This window comes from Oryzias latipes, chromosome 13, assembly GCF_053564925.1.
Source record: "Oryzias latipes strain Hd-rR chromosome 13, Olatipes_Hd-rR_3.1".
Taxonomy (NCBI): domain Eukaryota; kingdom Metazoa; phylum Chordata; class Actinopteri; order Beloniformes; family Adrianichthyidae; genus Oryzias; species Oryzias latipes.
Window position 1 is genome coordinate 10,799,946 of NC_136249.1, and position 16,358 is coordinate 10,816,303.

The 16,358-nt window shown below is 39.5% G+C and overlaps 3 long non-coding RNA genes across 3 annotated transcripts; 2 read left to right on the forward strand and 1 right to left on the reverse strand.

Moving 5' to 3' along the window:
• Positions 1-3,750: 3,750 nt before the first annotated feature.
• LOC111948465 (uncharacterized) lies at positions 3,751-5,089 on the forward strand. Its single transcript, XR_013659601.1, has 2 exons — positions 3,751-4,020; positions 4,292-5,089. It is a non-coding gene; the product is annotated as an uncharacterized LOC111948465 (long non-coding RNA).
• Positions 5,090-5,892: 803 nt separating this feature from the next.
• LOC111948466 (uncharacterized) lies at positions 5,893-7,130 on the reverse strand. The gene is made up of 3 exons (XR_002874484.2): positions 6,978-7,130; positions 6,060-6,254; positions 5,893-5,968 (listed from the first exon to the last, which is right to left on the reverse strand). It is a non-coding gene; the product is annotated as an uncharacterized LOC111948466 (long non-coding RNA).
• Positions 7,131-7,202: 72 nt separating this feature from the next.
• LOC144996783 (uncharacterized) lies at positions 7,203-8,768 on the forward strand. The gene is made up of 4 exons (XR_013659600.1): positions 7,203-7,374; positions 7,927-8,104; positions 8,234-8,328; positions 8,485-8,768. It is a non-coding gene; the product is annotated as an uncharacterized LOC144996783 (long non-coding RNA).
• Positions 8,769-16,358: the final 7,590 nt, after the last annotated feature.

A 16,358-nucleotide genomic window follows, 5' to 3' on the forward strand; every position in this document is an offset into this window, starting at 1 on the left:
GTAAGGCTTGAGTTACAAGCAAGTAGCTTGTGAGGTTGTTCTATAATTTGAGGGCAGGAACATCTGTATGTAAAATTTAAACCTTTTTCCATTTGCTGTAAAAAAAAAGAAAAAGAGCAAATGTTCATTTCACTGTTTGGGAAAGCACATGAACAGGGCATCACCCGGTTAAGAGGAAGCCCTTTTTTACATCACTGTCAGATGAACTCAGTGAAGTTGACATTTCAGAGAAATCTCCCCTTGAATGATCAATTATGTAGTGACAGCATGCATGCTTGCATTATTGAAAGTAGCATGCTGACAAAGTTCCCCGCTCGTCTCCATCACCAGATGGCTGACACAGATCCTCAATTTGGAAATCACATCTCGCCAGCAAATGTGAGGAAAGTGTTTCGTCTCCTCTCTGCCTTCCCCGCTATGCTTTCATCGTCACTGCCTTCTGTTTTATCGCCCCAAAATGTCTGGTGTTGAAGCGGCAGGCTATTAAACAAATGAGGTTTCTTCCAGTGTGCTTGACAGAGATGTCCGCAAGGTGAGAAGCCTATTACATGGCCTGCTTTAGTGTTTTGTTTGGCAGTTTAACCTTACCCTTCCCTGGGGCTTACTTATGGTACTCGATGGGTGTCAGTTACGCCCCACAAAATGGAGTACCTCAGTCCCCTGGAGGCATCTAGCGCTGTCTGAGCCAGTGCCATTCAGCATCCGCCTTCGAGCAGCTTGGCCTGAACAACATCCCCGAATTTCACTTTCCATCTGCAGATGTCGCTGTCATTTTTTCCACATGCACGCAACTCCTCCCGGCTGCAACAAGCTGATCTCGTCGCGTGACACTGCAGCTTCACTGCACATGCTCGGTCCCCGAGGCCACTAACTTAACACACTAAGTGTGGAGAGTAGCAGCCTATTGGAGCTGCATGTACCTCCTTCTTTCTGCATGCATCACAGAACAGAACCACAGGGACTGGCAAAAGGGAAGTCTCCTGGTACGGTGCCGCTCCATAACTACCTCAATAGTTTTCTGTAGGCAATTAACAAGAAGTAGCTGCACCCGTTTTTATTTTTTTTGGTGTGTGGATAAATAAATGGAAACTGTTTAATGGTTCCCTAGAGGAGAATGTGACATCTCCAGTGGCTTGTTAGGTTCTTCTTTCCACTTCCTGTTGCTCAGGGTCCAATTGGAGCTCAGTCACTAAAGTGCTGTTTGAACAGCAGGGCACATAAAACCTACACTTTTACAAATACAGGGTTCACATTTGTGAAGAATCTGGATTATAAATGTCACAACTATTTGTCCTATCTGAAGTGGTCTGTCTTACTAAAAAGCAATCTCATGTATTCTGCAATTTTAAGAAACAAGGAAGGGTGAGTTGTGCATCTGTTGGGAATATTTTTAGCTGCTGATATCCATACACACTTGGCACTTTAGTAGTGATTATTCATACTGGTGCAAAAAAAAAAAAAAAGGATGTGGGCTGTTGGGTCTAAATGCAGTTCCCTTGTTCATAGCAGAGAAGGAGTATGTTGATGCAGAGCTGAGGCTCTCTTCTACAATGGAAAGTTCGTGACAAAAACACCACAATTCTGATAAATTCTTACTGGATACATTTACAAAGGTTTCTGATCTTAGCTGAAAGACTACCTTCCAAACGACTTTCATCATTAAGTACGACAGTTATTCTGAGCATACACCAGTCCTTCATCTACTTGTGTGCTTTCTTTAGGCCTTTGTCGCATGCACCCATATGGGCTGACCTACTGTATGGTTGGGTTGTAGAGAGGAGCAGCAGCAGCTTCAGGGGAGTGCAGGTTTTTCTTGCAATTCCTTTGAGGGTGGTACGACCATTCTTAAAGGACTTCATGAAAATGGAACGTACTATTGTCGTATGTGTGGTTAGCGTTTGGGGAAGTATTTGTAATTGCACACACTTAAAGTGTGCGGGTGGCCCTGTGACAGACTGGCGACCTGTCCAGAGTCCATAAGGGAAAAAAGGGGAAAAAAATAGATGGCTGTATGGGTGGATATGGCGTATGGGTGATGCTGTTGTACAGTGCACTTGTGCTACACTCTGGTTCTTTAGGGAGGTACGACCACTGGCTCCTTACTAACCAACAGTCAGGTTGTATGCTAGGAGCGGGCAAGGAGTGCACACCTATCACTTGAACAGCACTATTAGGCTCCTTGCGCAGTGCGAATGATTTTAGGGGGTCAAACACAGGAAAAATCAGCTTGAGTCTCACCTACATCACCTTTGCTTAACCTTGGGTGTTGTTTAAGTGTTCACTATGTCCTGTCACCCACTGCATATTACGTAGAAAACACATGTGCATGAACATTTTCACCCTACGGGTACACAGTGTTCTACAACCTTAAAATTTCATGCAGGCCACCTGAATGCCCCAAACAGGTTTCCAAAATTTTTACCTGCAGACAGCCTGTATCCACCCATGACAAAGGTTGTAAGCAAAAGTCATGAAAGAACATCAACAATCAACAAAACCCATCAAATCAAGCCTTTCCTCAATCATTTTTCCTCCTCAAAGTTTTTTTTTAGGCGTAAATCAGAGTGTATGTTCCATGAAGACACTGAAAACAGAAAATAATCAAGGTCTACTCTCCTTCTTCATTGTTTAAAAAAAGTTTTTCTATTCAAACAACTCAATGCAATGAAACCATAAACACTAGTAGAGCTTTATCAGCAATAATTCCAGCACCGCGAGGAAAGAAAGCTCTCAAACAGCCACTATTGACTCACTTGAATTAGGTAAATGCTCTTGGCACTGGCTGGGGCGAATTAAGTGGTCAGTGCTTTGTTGGGGCTGTTGTGGGCCAGCACTGGTGGGGCGGCACTGATGAATAACTTAACATGTCCACTCATCATTGAAAGGCAATTCTTTTAAGAGAATCATGGCGTGGGGCTGCGCTGCTAATTTAAAGGCCTTGAAAAGTTACTCGGGGCCACTGTATTATGTGTCCAAAGCCATTACTGACAATAGGCTATATGCACACGGAGGTGATGACGTACTTCCGCTAAAATCTCAGCCTGCTAAGCCATTTCCGCTCGCGCTGAGGCGATTGTTTACAAAGCGATATAACAGCAACTACAATATGACTAGTAAGAAAACGTTCAAATTTCAGCGAACCATCTATAGTACAGCCGAGCATTGCTGTGTGCCTCTGTGTCAAGCTTCGAGCAAGTACAACAGTTTACTTAGTTTTCATACATTTCCATCTGACGCGGAAATCAGGCGAAAATGGCTTGTAGCTATCCGGAGGGACAAATTCACAGTTACTCCCCATACCCGAGTATGTAGCCGACATTTAAACAAGGATGATGTTCGTGAGCCCTTATCAGAGACGGGGAGGCGGCTATTAAACAAGGGAGCTGTCCCAGCACTGTTTGAGTGGAACAATTTCACCCTTCCCACTTCACGACCGGGGGTGTGGGAGAGGAGAGAGCGTCCGCCTCCGATGACGGAGGATGACGGCGACGCAGGCGAGAAAGCTGATATCCCTATGGACCACGACTACGCTTCGGCTTCAGATCCTGCAGTTGTTGATTTAGCCCTTGATGACAACATGTCTCTCAGAGATGAGATTCTCAAGCTGAGGGAACACGTCGAGAAGCTGACAATGAATCAGCGCTTTGGAATTCATCGTTTTGCTGCCTCAGACAAGGACATACGTTTTTACACAAGGTAAGATATCAGATTGTTCTGTAGTAACGTTACTTTTGCAACAACAGATATAGTTGTGTGTGTGTGTGTGTGTGTGTGTGTGTGTGTGAGAGAGAGAGGGAGAGAGGAAGGCTAACAGAGTTGTATATTTGAAATGCTTCCAAGTAATATCATAGTATACACTGATATAATATTTAAATGATTATATCTGAATTGTATTTATTTAGATTTGCATCCTATGACCTGCTGATGAGATTCTGGGCCTTAATAGAGCCATCACTGCCAAATATGGTCAGTGTGACACAAGCACAGAGAGGCACCTTTACAGAGCCAAGTTCCACTGTAGTAAGTAGTTATTTACATGGCCCATACAATAAAACTTAAAGGGATAGTTCACTTCAAAATTAAAATTCTGTCATCATATACTCACCCTCAAGTTGTTTCAAACCTGTATGAATTTCTTTCTTCTGCTGAACACAAAGGAAGATATTTTGAAGAAAGAAAGAAATTCACTGAGTATATGATTTTCATTTTGAAGTGAACTATCCCTTTAACAAAGATCAGGGCTAATAGAGGTTGAGAGAAACATAACGCAAATTGTTTTTCTTTTGAACAGACTCGTTTCCTGCAGCCCATTGATGAGATGTTCATGTTTCTCAATTACCTGGCACTGGGTTCAAAACAGCGTGATCTTGCTGACCGGTATGGAGTCCACCAGTCCACAGTCAGTCGGATCATTACAACATGGAGCAACTTTCTGTACACTGTGCTAGGGTCTGTGAGGATCTGGATACCAGAGGAGAAAATAAGGGCACATCTGCCAGCTGAGTTTAAGGACTATGCAGACACTACAGTCATCCTGGACTGCACAGAGCTAAGGTGCCAGTGCCCTTCATCACCTCTTCTCCAAAGTGAAATGTTCTCAGCATACAAGTCCCACTGTACTCTCAAAGGGCTGCTTGGAGTGGCTCCTCATGGGGCGGTCACATTTATTTCTCAACTGTACGCTGGTTCCATCAGTGACAAACAGATCACGCGTGAGTCTGGAATTCTCTCCCTTTTGAGACCTGGAATGGCCATCATGGTCGACCGAGGTTTTCTGGTTGATGACCTTGTACCTTGCAAGATTTATAGGCCAGCATTTCTCTCTGGAAGATCCCAGATGTCTGCCTGTGAGGTCAGGGAGACCCAAGCAATTGCACCCCTCAGGGTGCATGTTGAGCGCTTCATACGGCGTGTTAAGAAACACAAGTTCTTTGACACAGAGATTCCACTTCGGCTTTTTGGCAACATTAATCAGCTGTATACTGTTGCATGTCTTCTGACGAACTATGAAAACGGGCCTCTTGTAAAGGCTTGGGCAAAGAAGCCAGAGTAGCAGCAGTAGAAAAAAATAAAAATTAATAACCTATGACCATTTGTATAACTACTTTCTTTAAATGTACCTTTGTAAATTACTTTGTATAAATTGAATTTTATAATTAATGTTATGTATGCACTGCTGTACATTGCACATACTCTTTGAATAAAGAACTACTGAATTATTTGCATGTTATATGTACTTTACCTCACCAATGCTTTTAAGCCATCTGTAATATAAGAATAATACTTTCATGCACAGTGAATTATTTACTGAATAACATTTATTTAGGGCTCCCAATTTACAAACAACAGTTATAAAATAATATTTTTAGGTAACCAATTATCAAAAAAATTAATCGGAAGAACATGTAACATGTAATTTAATAATAGATTAGTATTAATACAACAAGAAACATAGTAATACAATTAAGAAAAAATATAAAAACTTGAATCAATATATATGTACAAATATTTTGAAATGGATTGAACTAATAAGAGTTACTGCCAGTAAGAGAAATGGAGAAAAGAGAAATTAACAGCACTCTATAAAGAAGTGTGACAGGCAATCAGAATCTAATTATTTAGGGAAGCAAAGAGGTAACAATAAAAATAAAAAAAATCAATTTTTACTTTCATTGTTTTGGTGATTTCATTGTCTCTGGGAATCCTCTGAATAAACATGTCCTCCTGTGTGTAGACAACAAAGTCACACCAGTCTAAACCAGAAATCAACATCTGGCCCTGGATTTGCCAAAAGTAGGAATGAGATTTCCTTAATGTGTGTGTGCCCTCACTGATCTTAATATATGGGCAGTCAACATAGCTTGCAACATTGGGGCATTTAATTTCAACAAGGCCAAACACTGTCTGCCCCTTTGGATCGTACACAATGCCATCAGGTGATGACCCCATCAAGACCAGGTTTAACACCCTGCATTTGAACAAAAAAGGTTTCCAATAAACACAAACATCCATAAATAGAAAATTAAGTAGAAAAGTACCCTGTTAAAAACATTAGTTACCATGGATCTTGGCTTATGCCACTTCTGTTCAGTCTCTGTGCAGCTGTGTGTTGGGGGAACAGAGGTGATGCTAAGCTGGCAATAATGTGCAGTCTGGTACAACAGTGCTGCCACATGATTACACACAGCTGTACCTGCCACACAGGTACACTGGCAGCTTTGTAGCTGCACAGGACGGGCATCCCCAAGCACAATCTGAAAATACACAAATCTGTTATAATAGAATAAAAGTGCAGTTTTTTAAAAAGAGAATACATGAGTACAGTGAGAATGTTTAACAAAACAAACAAATTTGAACCATCGACATATAATTATTAACTACTAAAACAATTAATAACTACTAAACAATTTGTATGAGCTAAAATTGTAGCCACAATATTATTTATATTATTATTTATCTCACTTTACTCATCATCCCCAACAGTGGACACAGAACGTGTGTCAATGCAGTGACAAAACGGAACTCAGTTTCTGTGAATCCCAGTGATTAGCGTACATATTTAAATATCGATAAATATTCCAACACACCAGTGTTATTTATGGTATGGTAAATGAAATTTGTCTTTAAAATAACCTTTAGCATTATTAGATGCAATGATTCACAGAAACTTTGATCTGCCAAACGTAACCTGTCTCATGAACCATGAACCAATCTGCGCTGAACCTGCAGTATAACTTTCTCTTACTCTTAAGCTGTGAGGCTTTTGGCTTTTCCTCATAGATCTGTAGCACTCAGCCCTAATCGTTACCTCTCCTGTGCTTGAATCCTTGTTTGAAACTGACATTGACAAAGGCGTTAGGAAAATTGGCTGTGATTGACACATAATAGTAAACATAGCCTACGCTGCACCTGCTGCGCTAGCACTAGATAGCATGCATGCTATGGGCATGTAAACACAGAACTCGTCCAGATCTTACCTTCAAAATTGTGGATGTAGCTTGACACATACAATTTGAAGCCCTTCTCTTTCTTGGTTGTCGAAGTGTGACATAACTTTTGTATGATTCGACTCACGTCGTTGACCGTTACCTTTGGGACATCTTGAAGGGACCGAGTGAAAAATGCCATAGTTGTTATAGACCTTTTTCGCAAAAACCGGAAGTACGTCATCAACGTGTAAACCTAGTTCCGGTTTGTGCTTCGCTGGCGGAGGAATGGCAGAGCCTAGAGTGTTTTCGAAGAGCCTGAGTTGTGTTCCGAAGTTCACCAGCACCGATGTGATGAAGAGTGTGAAGATGCAATCGTCCACTAAAGGAAACAAATTGGACATGGGATATAAATTCGTCCACGAAGAGTTTATCCACCATTACCAAGGTAAGCTTCAGCTAGCTTTAGCCATAGCCGCATCACCGGTAACTCTGTGTGTTTACGTCAACTGTAAATCCTGGTGTTATTAATTTGTAATATAAGGCATCGCAGTGAATATGTTGTGTGTATGTTTAAGTGAAAAGGCATGAGATTAACATAACACCCAAAAATTTGGTGAAGCTGTAAATAAGAAATGTTAAGTTGCCCGTATGCGTGTTCATTTTGCTGCGGTTGCGGCACTTTCTTCACTTACTAGTATTATTTTTCTGAAAGTATGGTGAGCAGAAGTCCTCTTTTCCTGGACATGTCCTCTCTTTTGATACTTATATAATAAAATAACATTGAACATAGATGAAATGTAATTATATTTGCTTCATGTATGCAGCTCTGCACACCAATTACTCTCGATGAAATATCTCACAAATTCACTTCACTCCTCTTTTTTACAAACTCAAATCTGGTCACCCTATTGGCAGTTATAGTTTCATGTCATTCTGAACATTGATGTAGCAACATAAGTATGTCCTAATTTTAACCTATATAATTTATTGTGTCTAGATATCACTGGACGCATAAAGTGCCAACCTGAAAGCTTTCGTCTGCAGTTGTGTGGCTGCTAAAAGATTTTGCAATCACATAGTTGCCATCCTGTTCCAGACCGCACATTATTCACAGCTGGGTCTGCAGGCTGCTCCACCCCCCTGGCCTGCACGAGTGGCTTGCAAAGATGGCACAGGTGGGTTTGTGATCATATTGTCATTATTTTTTAAGAACGTATGTGTATCCATAACAACTCTAAATTATTATAAAAACACCCCAAGTAGTTACTACAGACTTTAATTGCTTTCTGCCTTTTACTTATAAGGGAATCCATCCTGAACCGGTTAGTGAGCTGATGGTGCAAAAACCCAAAACAGTTGGCAGGGACGGTCAGAGGTCCACACTGTACAAGGCATACAGGTGATTAACTTTTTGTTGCTTTGTGAGCAAGTTAAGTTTTTTTTTTTTTAATCTTATGACTAACCAAATTATGGTTACAGCAGATATAATGAATTAAATTGAAATGTAGTTATGCACTTATGTCTAACTTTTGTGTGTTGTGTTTCTCTTGTGTAGGACCACAGCCAGATCCATATGATGGCATCTGGAAGCAGATTATGCCAGGTGCAGCCCCAACCTCTCATGGTTGTGTTGGATGGGTTTCTGAGATGGAATGAAAGAGAACTTGGATATATATTGTGGCAAATGCATGAATGCATACCTTAAATTACACTTATCTTGTCTTTAACAATCAGTTCAGCCTTCTGTCTTACTGTTGATCTGTAATGTTATTTTTTATTGTAAATGTTTGATGTTATTTGCATACCAAAAAATTAAACGAGGCACAATTTTGACCAAAATTGTTTTATTTGTTCATCTAATTTTTTTGTGTAGTCAGTCACATTTCAACAGAAAAATATTACGAATATAACAATTATATTTAATTAGATTTTAAGAATATGTGGAAACACTAAATTTTTCCATACTATTTGCACATTATACATTATTTACATACCAAACATTAATTCACTCTTCAAAACAAAAAAGTCCATGATAATTTGCCAAAACACGGCGGTTAAGCCAGATCTGATTCACACTGCCCATCAGTGTGAGCGGCACAGAGAGTTCCTGATGTGAAAGGACTTTATCCTACTGATCACTCTTTCCACCATAATTCTGAGGCGGGTGATGGCTGCGGTTTGTTCTGTTTCCTCCTTGCTGAATTGAGCTGAAAGCTTAAAAGGTGGAATAATGATCTTAGATCCAGTGTCAGTAAGGAGGTCTTGAACGAGGAACTTTTGTCCGCCATGACATTGTCTCCTGGCTCCAGCAAAGGAACTTGGCTTCTAAGTCATGGATGTAATCCAAAGCCTCATCCAGAGCACCTGTGAAGATAAAGAAATTAAAAATCAGTCTTAATATATTAATGCTACCTTTCAACACAACACAGTAATCATGTTTTGAAAAGTATGTTAAGTATTTAATTACAAATACATTTCATTTATTTTTGTTAAGGAAATTACAAAATGACAAAATGCTCAAAAGTGATTAAATACATGTAATTAAAATAGGTGAGAGCATGAACATCTTTTATTATAAATATTAATTTGTTCAGGTAGAAATGCATGTATCCAATAACGGTACACATAGTTGACTAACGTTAACCAAACACATTATGAACAACCTTACCTGCAGGTGGGTGTGTCACGTAGTCGTGATCCATCTTTACTGTCTTAGCTTAGCCACCATGTCGCTAGTATCTTCACAGCTTAGCTGCATAGCCTGACGTTTGAGGTTCTGTCATATTCTGACTCCCTTCTCAAAGGATCAGTAAAGTTGTTCCAAGGGAAAATACTCGGGGCAACACCACTCTTCAGGCGACGAACGACGCAGCCGCACCACAATCCCGGAGCGAAGTTAGTAAGTGCCGGCAGCAGAGGGTGCTACCTGTGTTTACATTAAAACTATGCCCTTCATCTCTTCGGATCGCCTATATCCATTTGGGTTTCAGGTTTGGATCCACAGGAAAATAATGAAATGAAAGGTAAGGCTGTTTTTGGTTGGAAGACGAACAGCCTGGAACGCAACAGAGACTGCAACTCTTCGACTCTGCCATTCTTCATATCTGCTGCTACGCTAACAGGAAGTTGTTTTACACGTCATTGACGTATTTCCGGTCGAAAAATGCGGAAGTGTGAAAAAGGTCTATTGACGCTATGTGCGCCGTCGACGCCGTATGTAACCTGGCTGGCCGACTTGGAATGCGGAAGTGAGTGTGCATATAGCCTATTGAGTCCAGAATCCTTTGCTTGACCTTTTCAGCAGACGGGACCCTGTATCTTTGTAGGTCAATGCAACCAAGTAAGTAAGTGATCCGGCAGCTTAATCGCAGCAGATTAATGGGGAGTATCATCCCAGGCTTGCAACAAAACCTGTGTTAGCTGCACTGGTACGCAACACACAGATTTTATAGGAATTTTAAAACAATGACATCATTTTAAGTTAATTCAAGTGCCACTCCGATCATTTTTTTATCTATTTTCAGAGCGTTCTCAGTGGTCTTTTAGTTATTATTAGGCTGTTTTAATTCAACATAAAAAAAAAAAAAACTTCTTCTGCAGAGCGACAGGTGTTCATTAGAAATATTACTTCTGATTTGTGGATGGGAAATGAGGGGTCATTTCCCATCATGCCTTTGTTTATACTCTCTCCCGCTAGTTTACAGCCCCTCACATTCCCAACATAACATTATGATCAAATTTTCTGCAAGTGGATGCATCAGAATGGAACGGAGCAGGGAGATTGTGGCCTGTTGCTTGTTGTTTGTGTGTAACAACTACAGGCTTTTCATGAGAAAAATGATACAAGAACTTGTTAAACACCAAAAAAAAATCATTTTTAATGGAGTGGATCTTTAAAGTTTGATTTTGAAGAAGGTGCCTTGGTTCTTGTTCTTATTCAGTTTAACATTGGAAGGTTCAGAAACTCATTTTTATCGTCATAAAAACATTCCGTCTACTTTAAAGAACATTTTAAAATAAATGACAAAGGGGTGCAACAGCCCAAAACAAAGACCCAAAATTAGTTCTGCAGACCATGCCTCTAATTACCCCTCCATCCTGCAAATCTGCTGAAACCTTTCAGAGGTCATGGAGTTTATCCCAGCTTCCTTAGGGTGATGGCAGGGTACACCCTGGGCAGGTCATCAGTCTGTCCCTGGGCCACACAACCCTGCTTACCTTCACGTGTAGGGACAATTTAGAATTGTTAATGAAGCTAACCTGTGGAAGGAAGCCAAGGTTCCCAGAAAAAAGCCACACATGCTAAGGACTGGGGAACACATACAAATTCCACAAAGGGAAGGACCCAGCTGGGGTTTGACACGAGGGTGCTAACCACTACACCACAGTGTAGTGCTTCACCACCATGAAGCAGACTGCAATAAAGTTAGCACCTAAATGCAATGTAAGTGAAGAGAGACATAATGGGACATCATATTCAGATGATATTGTCTTAAATATATTAAGAGTTAAAATGATTTAAGAGAGGATTCCTAAATAGTGAAACAAATTTTGAGAAGGCTGAATGTGCTGTTTTGATGAGGATCTCGGGCCAAAAACTCCACTCCTTGTTGAGTTAATATACAAAAATAGCATTAATACATTTTATTGTGTTTGGGGATTTAAAAGTTTCTAATGAAAATCAAGAAATGTATTTTTTTTGCTGCCTTTTTTGCTTTTGCTTTGGGGTTGGGAAAAGACAACATGTCTGAATTTACCTCTTTCTTCAAAGTCTAAAAGATATCCAGATTGCACCCCTTTTCTTGTTCCGATGCCTACTGGCCCCAAATTCAGAATACTCAGATACATAAGGATGGGAAAAGCGCACAGAGGCTCTGTGTGGCTCCCACAGGGGTTTGGAGGCGGCTGAAACTCTTTTCAAACTTTGAGCGATTCCCCACAGTACCTGCCCATCGATCAGGGGAGGCTCAGATGGCAGTAAAGCCTGCAGCGAGTGGGCAGAAGTTCAGCAGTTTGGTCCATCTGCAAACCCCGTCCCCTGATAGCACCGTCATGATAAATGATATTCAGCTGTCACTGAATGGGTATGTAAAAAGAATTATGGACCAGCCTCCCTTTAATAGAAACCACCTATCGTAAAATCCAGTACCTACTCGTTGCTCAATTTGACAACCTCTACATTAGCTGAGCAAAGCAATCTAGAAACAAAGTGCGTTCCTGACTCGGCACCACTGTTACAATCAACGTAAGCTAAAGTAATACTAAAAAACAGATGTGCTTGAGTAAACAAAGTCCACAAATGACCGTAAATGCAGATTAAGCTGCAGGAGGATTACTGGATTAGAATTAAATCTGATTATAGAGAAGAGAATGAAGACAGAAAATACGATGGAGAAAATGCTTTTAGAGGCTTGCATGCCCAAATATAAAAAAGGGCATGCAACAGAGAATTTTGAGACGATATTTTAAATGAAGCCCCTGTTCTCAATAACTTATATTTTCAAACTAAAGACAGCATAAATCAAACCAGATGAGAGATTGCCACAACTCTTGGGTTGTACTTAAAAGCCTCCATCATTTACAAACAGAAAAGGAGCCTTCATGCAAAAGTAGAAAATAAAAAATTACTTTTGAAGCCCATTTATTTCCACAGAAGTTAGAAGGGGCCAGTGTTTTGCATGGGCATCCAACTAAAAAGCAAACAATGAAGACTGCAGGTTTGTTAGATTGTGTTGTAAATTTATGACATTTTTAGTTTGGAGTAAATGACTTGTTTTAGCAACAAGCCACTGTGTTTTTACCTGGTGAAATGACTAGGGTATTACAGCAGTGTTGCATTGGGTGGTACCAGGGGCTTTCCTGGATTTTTATAAGACATTTGTTGCTTTTCTTCATCAGTTTTGAAGAGCACTCTCAGTGCAACTCAGAATAGATTTTGCATACCTCTGTTTCATCAAAGGAACCTTATTGATGTTTCAACCTTTCATAAGGTCAGTGCCAGCTGAGCGATAGCATGTTCAGAAGCTTTGGTCTATTTTCTCTAAGGAAGATTTACCTCTTTTCCAGGTATGCTGGATTGTTGATTACGTCACTCTACCTGTCTTCACTCTTAAGCTTTAGTTAGAGTGCCCACATTTCTTCTTAGCCAATCCAAATCATATTCTTGCCTTTAAATTCATAGATGTTTGTTTTTTCACCTTCCAGATGTTTTCTGCCGCCCTTCTCCACCTGGCATGATGCCTTGCCTCTGTCTGGCCTCAACCAACATCTGCGTCTGGATTCGGGGGTTTATTGATTATTGTCAGAGGTCATAACCCTGCATGCAAGACCTCACAAGCCCAAACTCGCCAAAGATATACCTATATATGTACATTTTCTATTTACATATAAATCTTTCAATTGGATTATCAAGATCTCTCCTTATTTTAAGTATAACCTTCTGCAGATGACGATGTGAGGATTGTTTTATTTTTGGTTTTGTTCACATTTCTTGTTGAGTTTTAGGAGAAGTAAGACTACTTGTTTGGAATAATTCAAATCAGAAATCCTTTTTTTGTGTACCATATGCATTTATATCCAAATAAATATTCTGTTTTAATCGGCAACTTTTTTCAGAGTTCCTATAATTGACTATTGAGGGTTATTATGACAAAAAACACAAAAAGGCTGACATTTTTTGGTTATTTAAGGTTTTTTATCTCATAGTGTTTGCTTTCTCTAATTCATGTTGAATTAAAGCTTTAGTTGTAAAACAAAAAAAAAGCACAGGATTGATCTGCCCACACACTCAGCAGACGTCACACCTGCAGACAGAGTGTGAGTGATGATGAGGTTAAGAGTGGGATTCCTGTGGTGCGTGGGCAAACTGACTTGTTGAACTGAATTGATTCAATTTAAACGGTTTTAAAAACTTGAGGCCAGAGAGTCTGATTATCAATGTGCATGATAAAATCTTCTGAAGTGATAATCCTGATGGTTTGTGTGAATAATCAAAAGCAGGTTAGAGACAAGAGGAAGAAAAGTATTTCAGTTTAACATTCATGCTGACATGAAATGTCCTGGGCAAGGGACAAAAAGACCCCCCACCCATATCTCCACTTTAATGTTCCTACAACTAGCCAACAATAGCTTTAGGTTGAGGTATTTTTGTGACACGTTTCACTGCACAACACAACAATCATTGCTTTAACCTCTTTGAATAAATGGATCCTACAGTTTCTTGTCTGCACTGCTGTTGTGCAGTTGTACAGGCAAGAAATTGTCTGTACTGTAAATTCATCTGCAGCCGGTTATACCAATCTAAGGAGAGATCCTGATAACGCAACAGAAAGATTTAAATGTGAATAGAAAAGGTACATGCAAAGCTTTATTACTTGGAAATGCCTGTTATCTGCAGTTTTATACCATTACTACACTGCATACTAAGGTGGATTGTTTTATTTTGAAGCAGGATTTAGCTGCAGTTGAGAACACTCTGAAGCGTGTTGTTACAGGCATCCTATAGGATGGAATTGCTTTAAAGTACAGGTATGATCTTCTGTTAAATCCATAGTAAGATTCAGAATTTTTAAAGGACAATTTGATTTAATAAGCATCAAAGGACAAAAAATATTTATAGTAATGATTTGTAGTGCGAAGTTATCAACTTGCAGCGTCGATTCATCCTAACGGCAGAGATCAAAATAATAACAATAATAATAATAATGATAGAATGGATTCTGTGACAGACTGGCAACCCTTCCAGGATGCCCCTTCGCCCACAAGTAGCTGGGACAGGCTCAGGCATTTTTCTGCACTTTTCCAGATTGTGAATGGGTTCTTCTTAGCAGTGAAGAAATAAATCACTCAAAAATAAGATGACCAAGCCAGCAGACTCCAGATTTCAAACAATGAGATTTTATTGTTACCAAAAAAATAATCTACAGCTGTGTCCGAATTCCCACCCTAACCTCTAACCACTAAAAAGCTATATAGTACCGGGCTATGTAGTGCCCTGAATTTTTAAAGCAATTTGGACACCATGCTCAATATTTTTTTTTAAACAGTGGATTTGACATCATCGATTTCATGAAGTTAAAATCTAATCGATATGAACATTTTGCGATGATTGTTTTAATGTGTTAATCTTGATACATACTTAAATGTATTTTTCAATAAACCATTGTTTACCATTCTTTTCAGAAGACAGTGGACTCATAAATACATATTTTTGGCAAAAATTGTTCTGACGCAATGCATTGTGGTCTATATTTTCGTCAAAGCATCGATGCACACTGGTATTTCTCAGAGACTTCTGGGAAATTTCTACTGCACTTGATTTTGGTATTGTAGACCTGGACAGCCCTACAAAAATGGCGAACTCACTATATCGTGCACTGTATAGTGAGTAGTGAAGGAATTTGGCCGTAACCAAAGGAACCAAAACCAAGCCTGCTCTCTCTCAACTGGGAAAAGTTCACCCCTTATAAAGGCTTAGCCCCTCCCACGTGCCAATCAACCACACACTTCCTTAAAAGAAATTCCTGTCTTCCAAACTGAAGGATTCTTAAACATAACTTCAAAATTGCAAATATTAAAAAAAAGATTGTATCAAATGAAATACAGAAATAAGTTGGAATCAATTAGACAGAAAGGAAAAGAAAGCAAAAAAAACCCCCAAACAATTCTGACTTATGAAGTGACTTCCTGTTACCATTGGATATGTATGCTAATGTGTAATGTACAATGCTCTGTTTGGCTGTTTGTGGAGGGAAACTTAGATGGTGAGTCAGATTCTATTTAAAACTAAGTGTGCACCCTTAGAATTGAACAAAATTGGGCTGTTAAGTTTTGGTAAAATGTGAATGATTTGTTTGCCTGGGTGTGTGCATGTGTGCTAGAGAACTAGAGAATAACCTGATAAGAATAAACTCAAAACAACAAACTTTAATAGACGGTAAAATGGTAAAAAACACAAACTGAAGCTGCTGCCAAACTGAACGCTTGGAGCGGGTGTGGAGTGACAGGAGGAAAACAGAATGTGACTGAAACAAAACATGACCAATGAAAACACATCCCCCAAAAAAGATTGCTTTCTTCCTTCAACGTTGAAGAAGAGAACAACGTGCTTGTGACAAAGGTATAAACTCACATATTTCTTTTTTTTTACTTCACATAACTCAATGCTCTCATGAAATTTCATAATAACATCAGTCAAATAAATCATTTGGTGACCTGGTTAAAACCAAATACAGTGCCACAATTTGTTTTTGTTTAACAATGCAAACTGCAGAATCCTTTATTAAGTCATTTTTACATATGCATTGATTAAAATGCAAGTTTAAAGATGAGAATTGATTTATTTCTTATTTTATTGCCAAGTTATTATAGACCAGTTTAACAATAAATAACACAAAAACTCACTTTTTCTGCAGTAACTTTTTACATTTA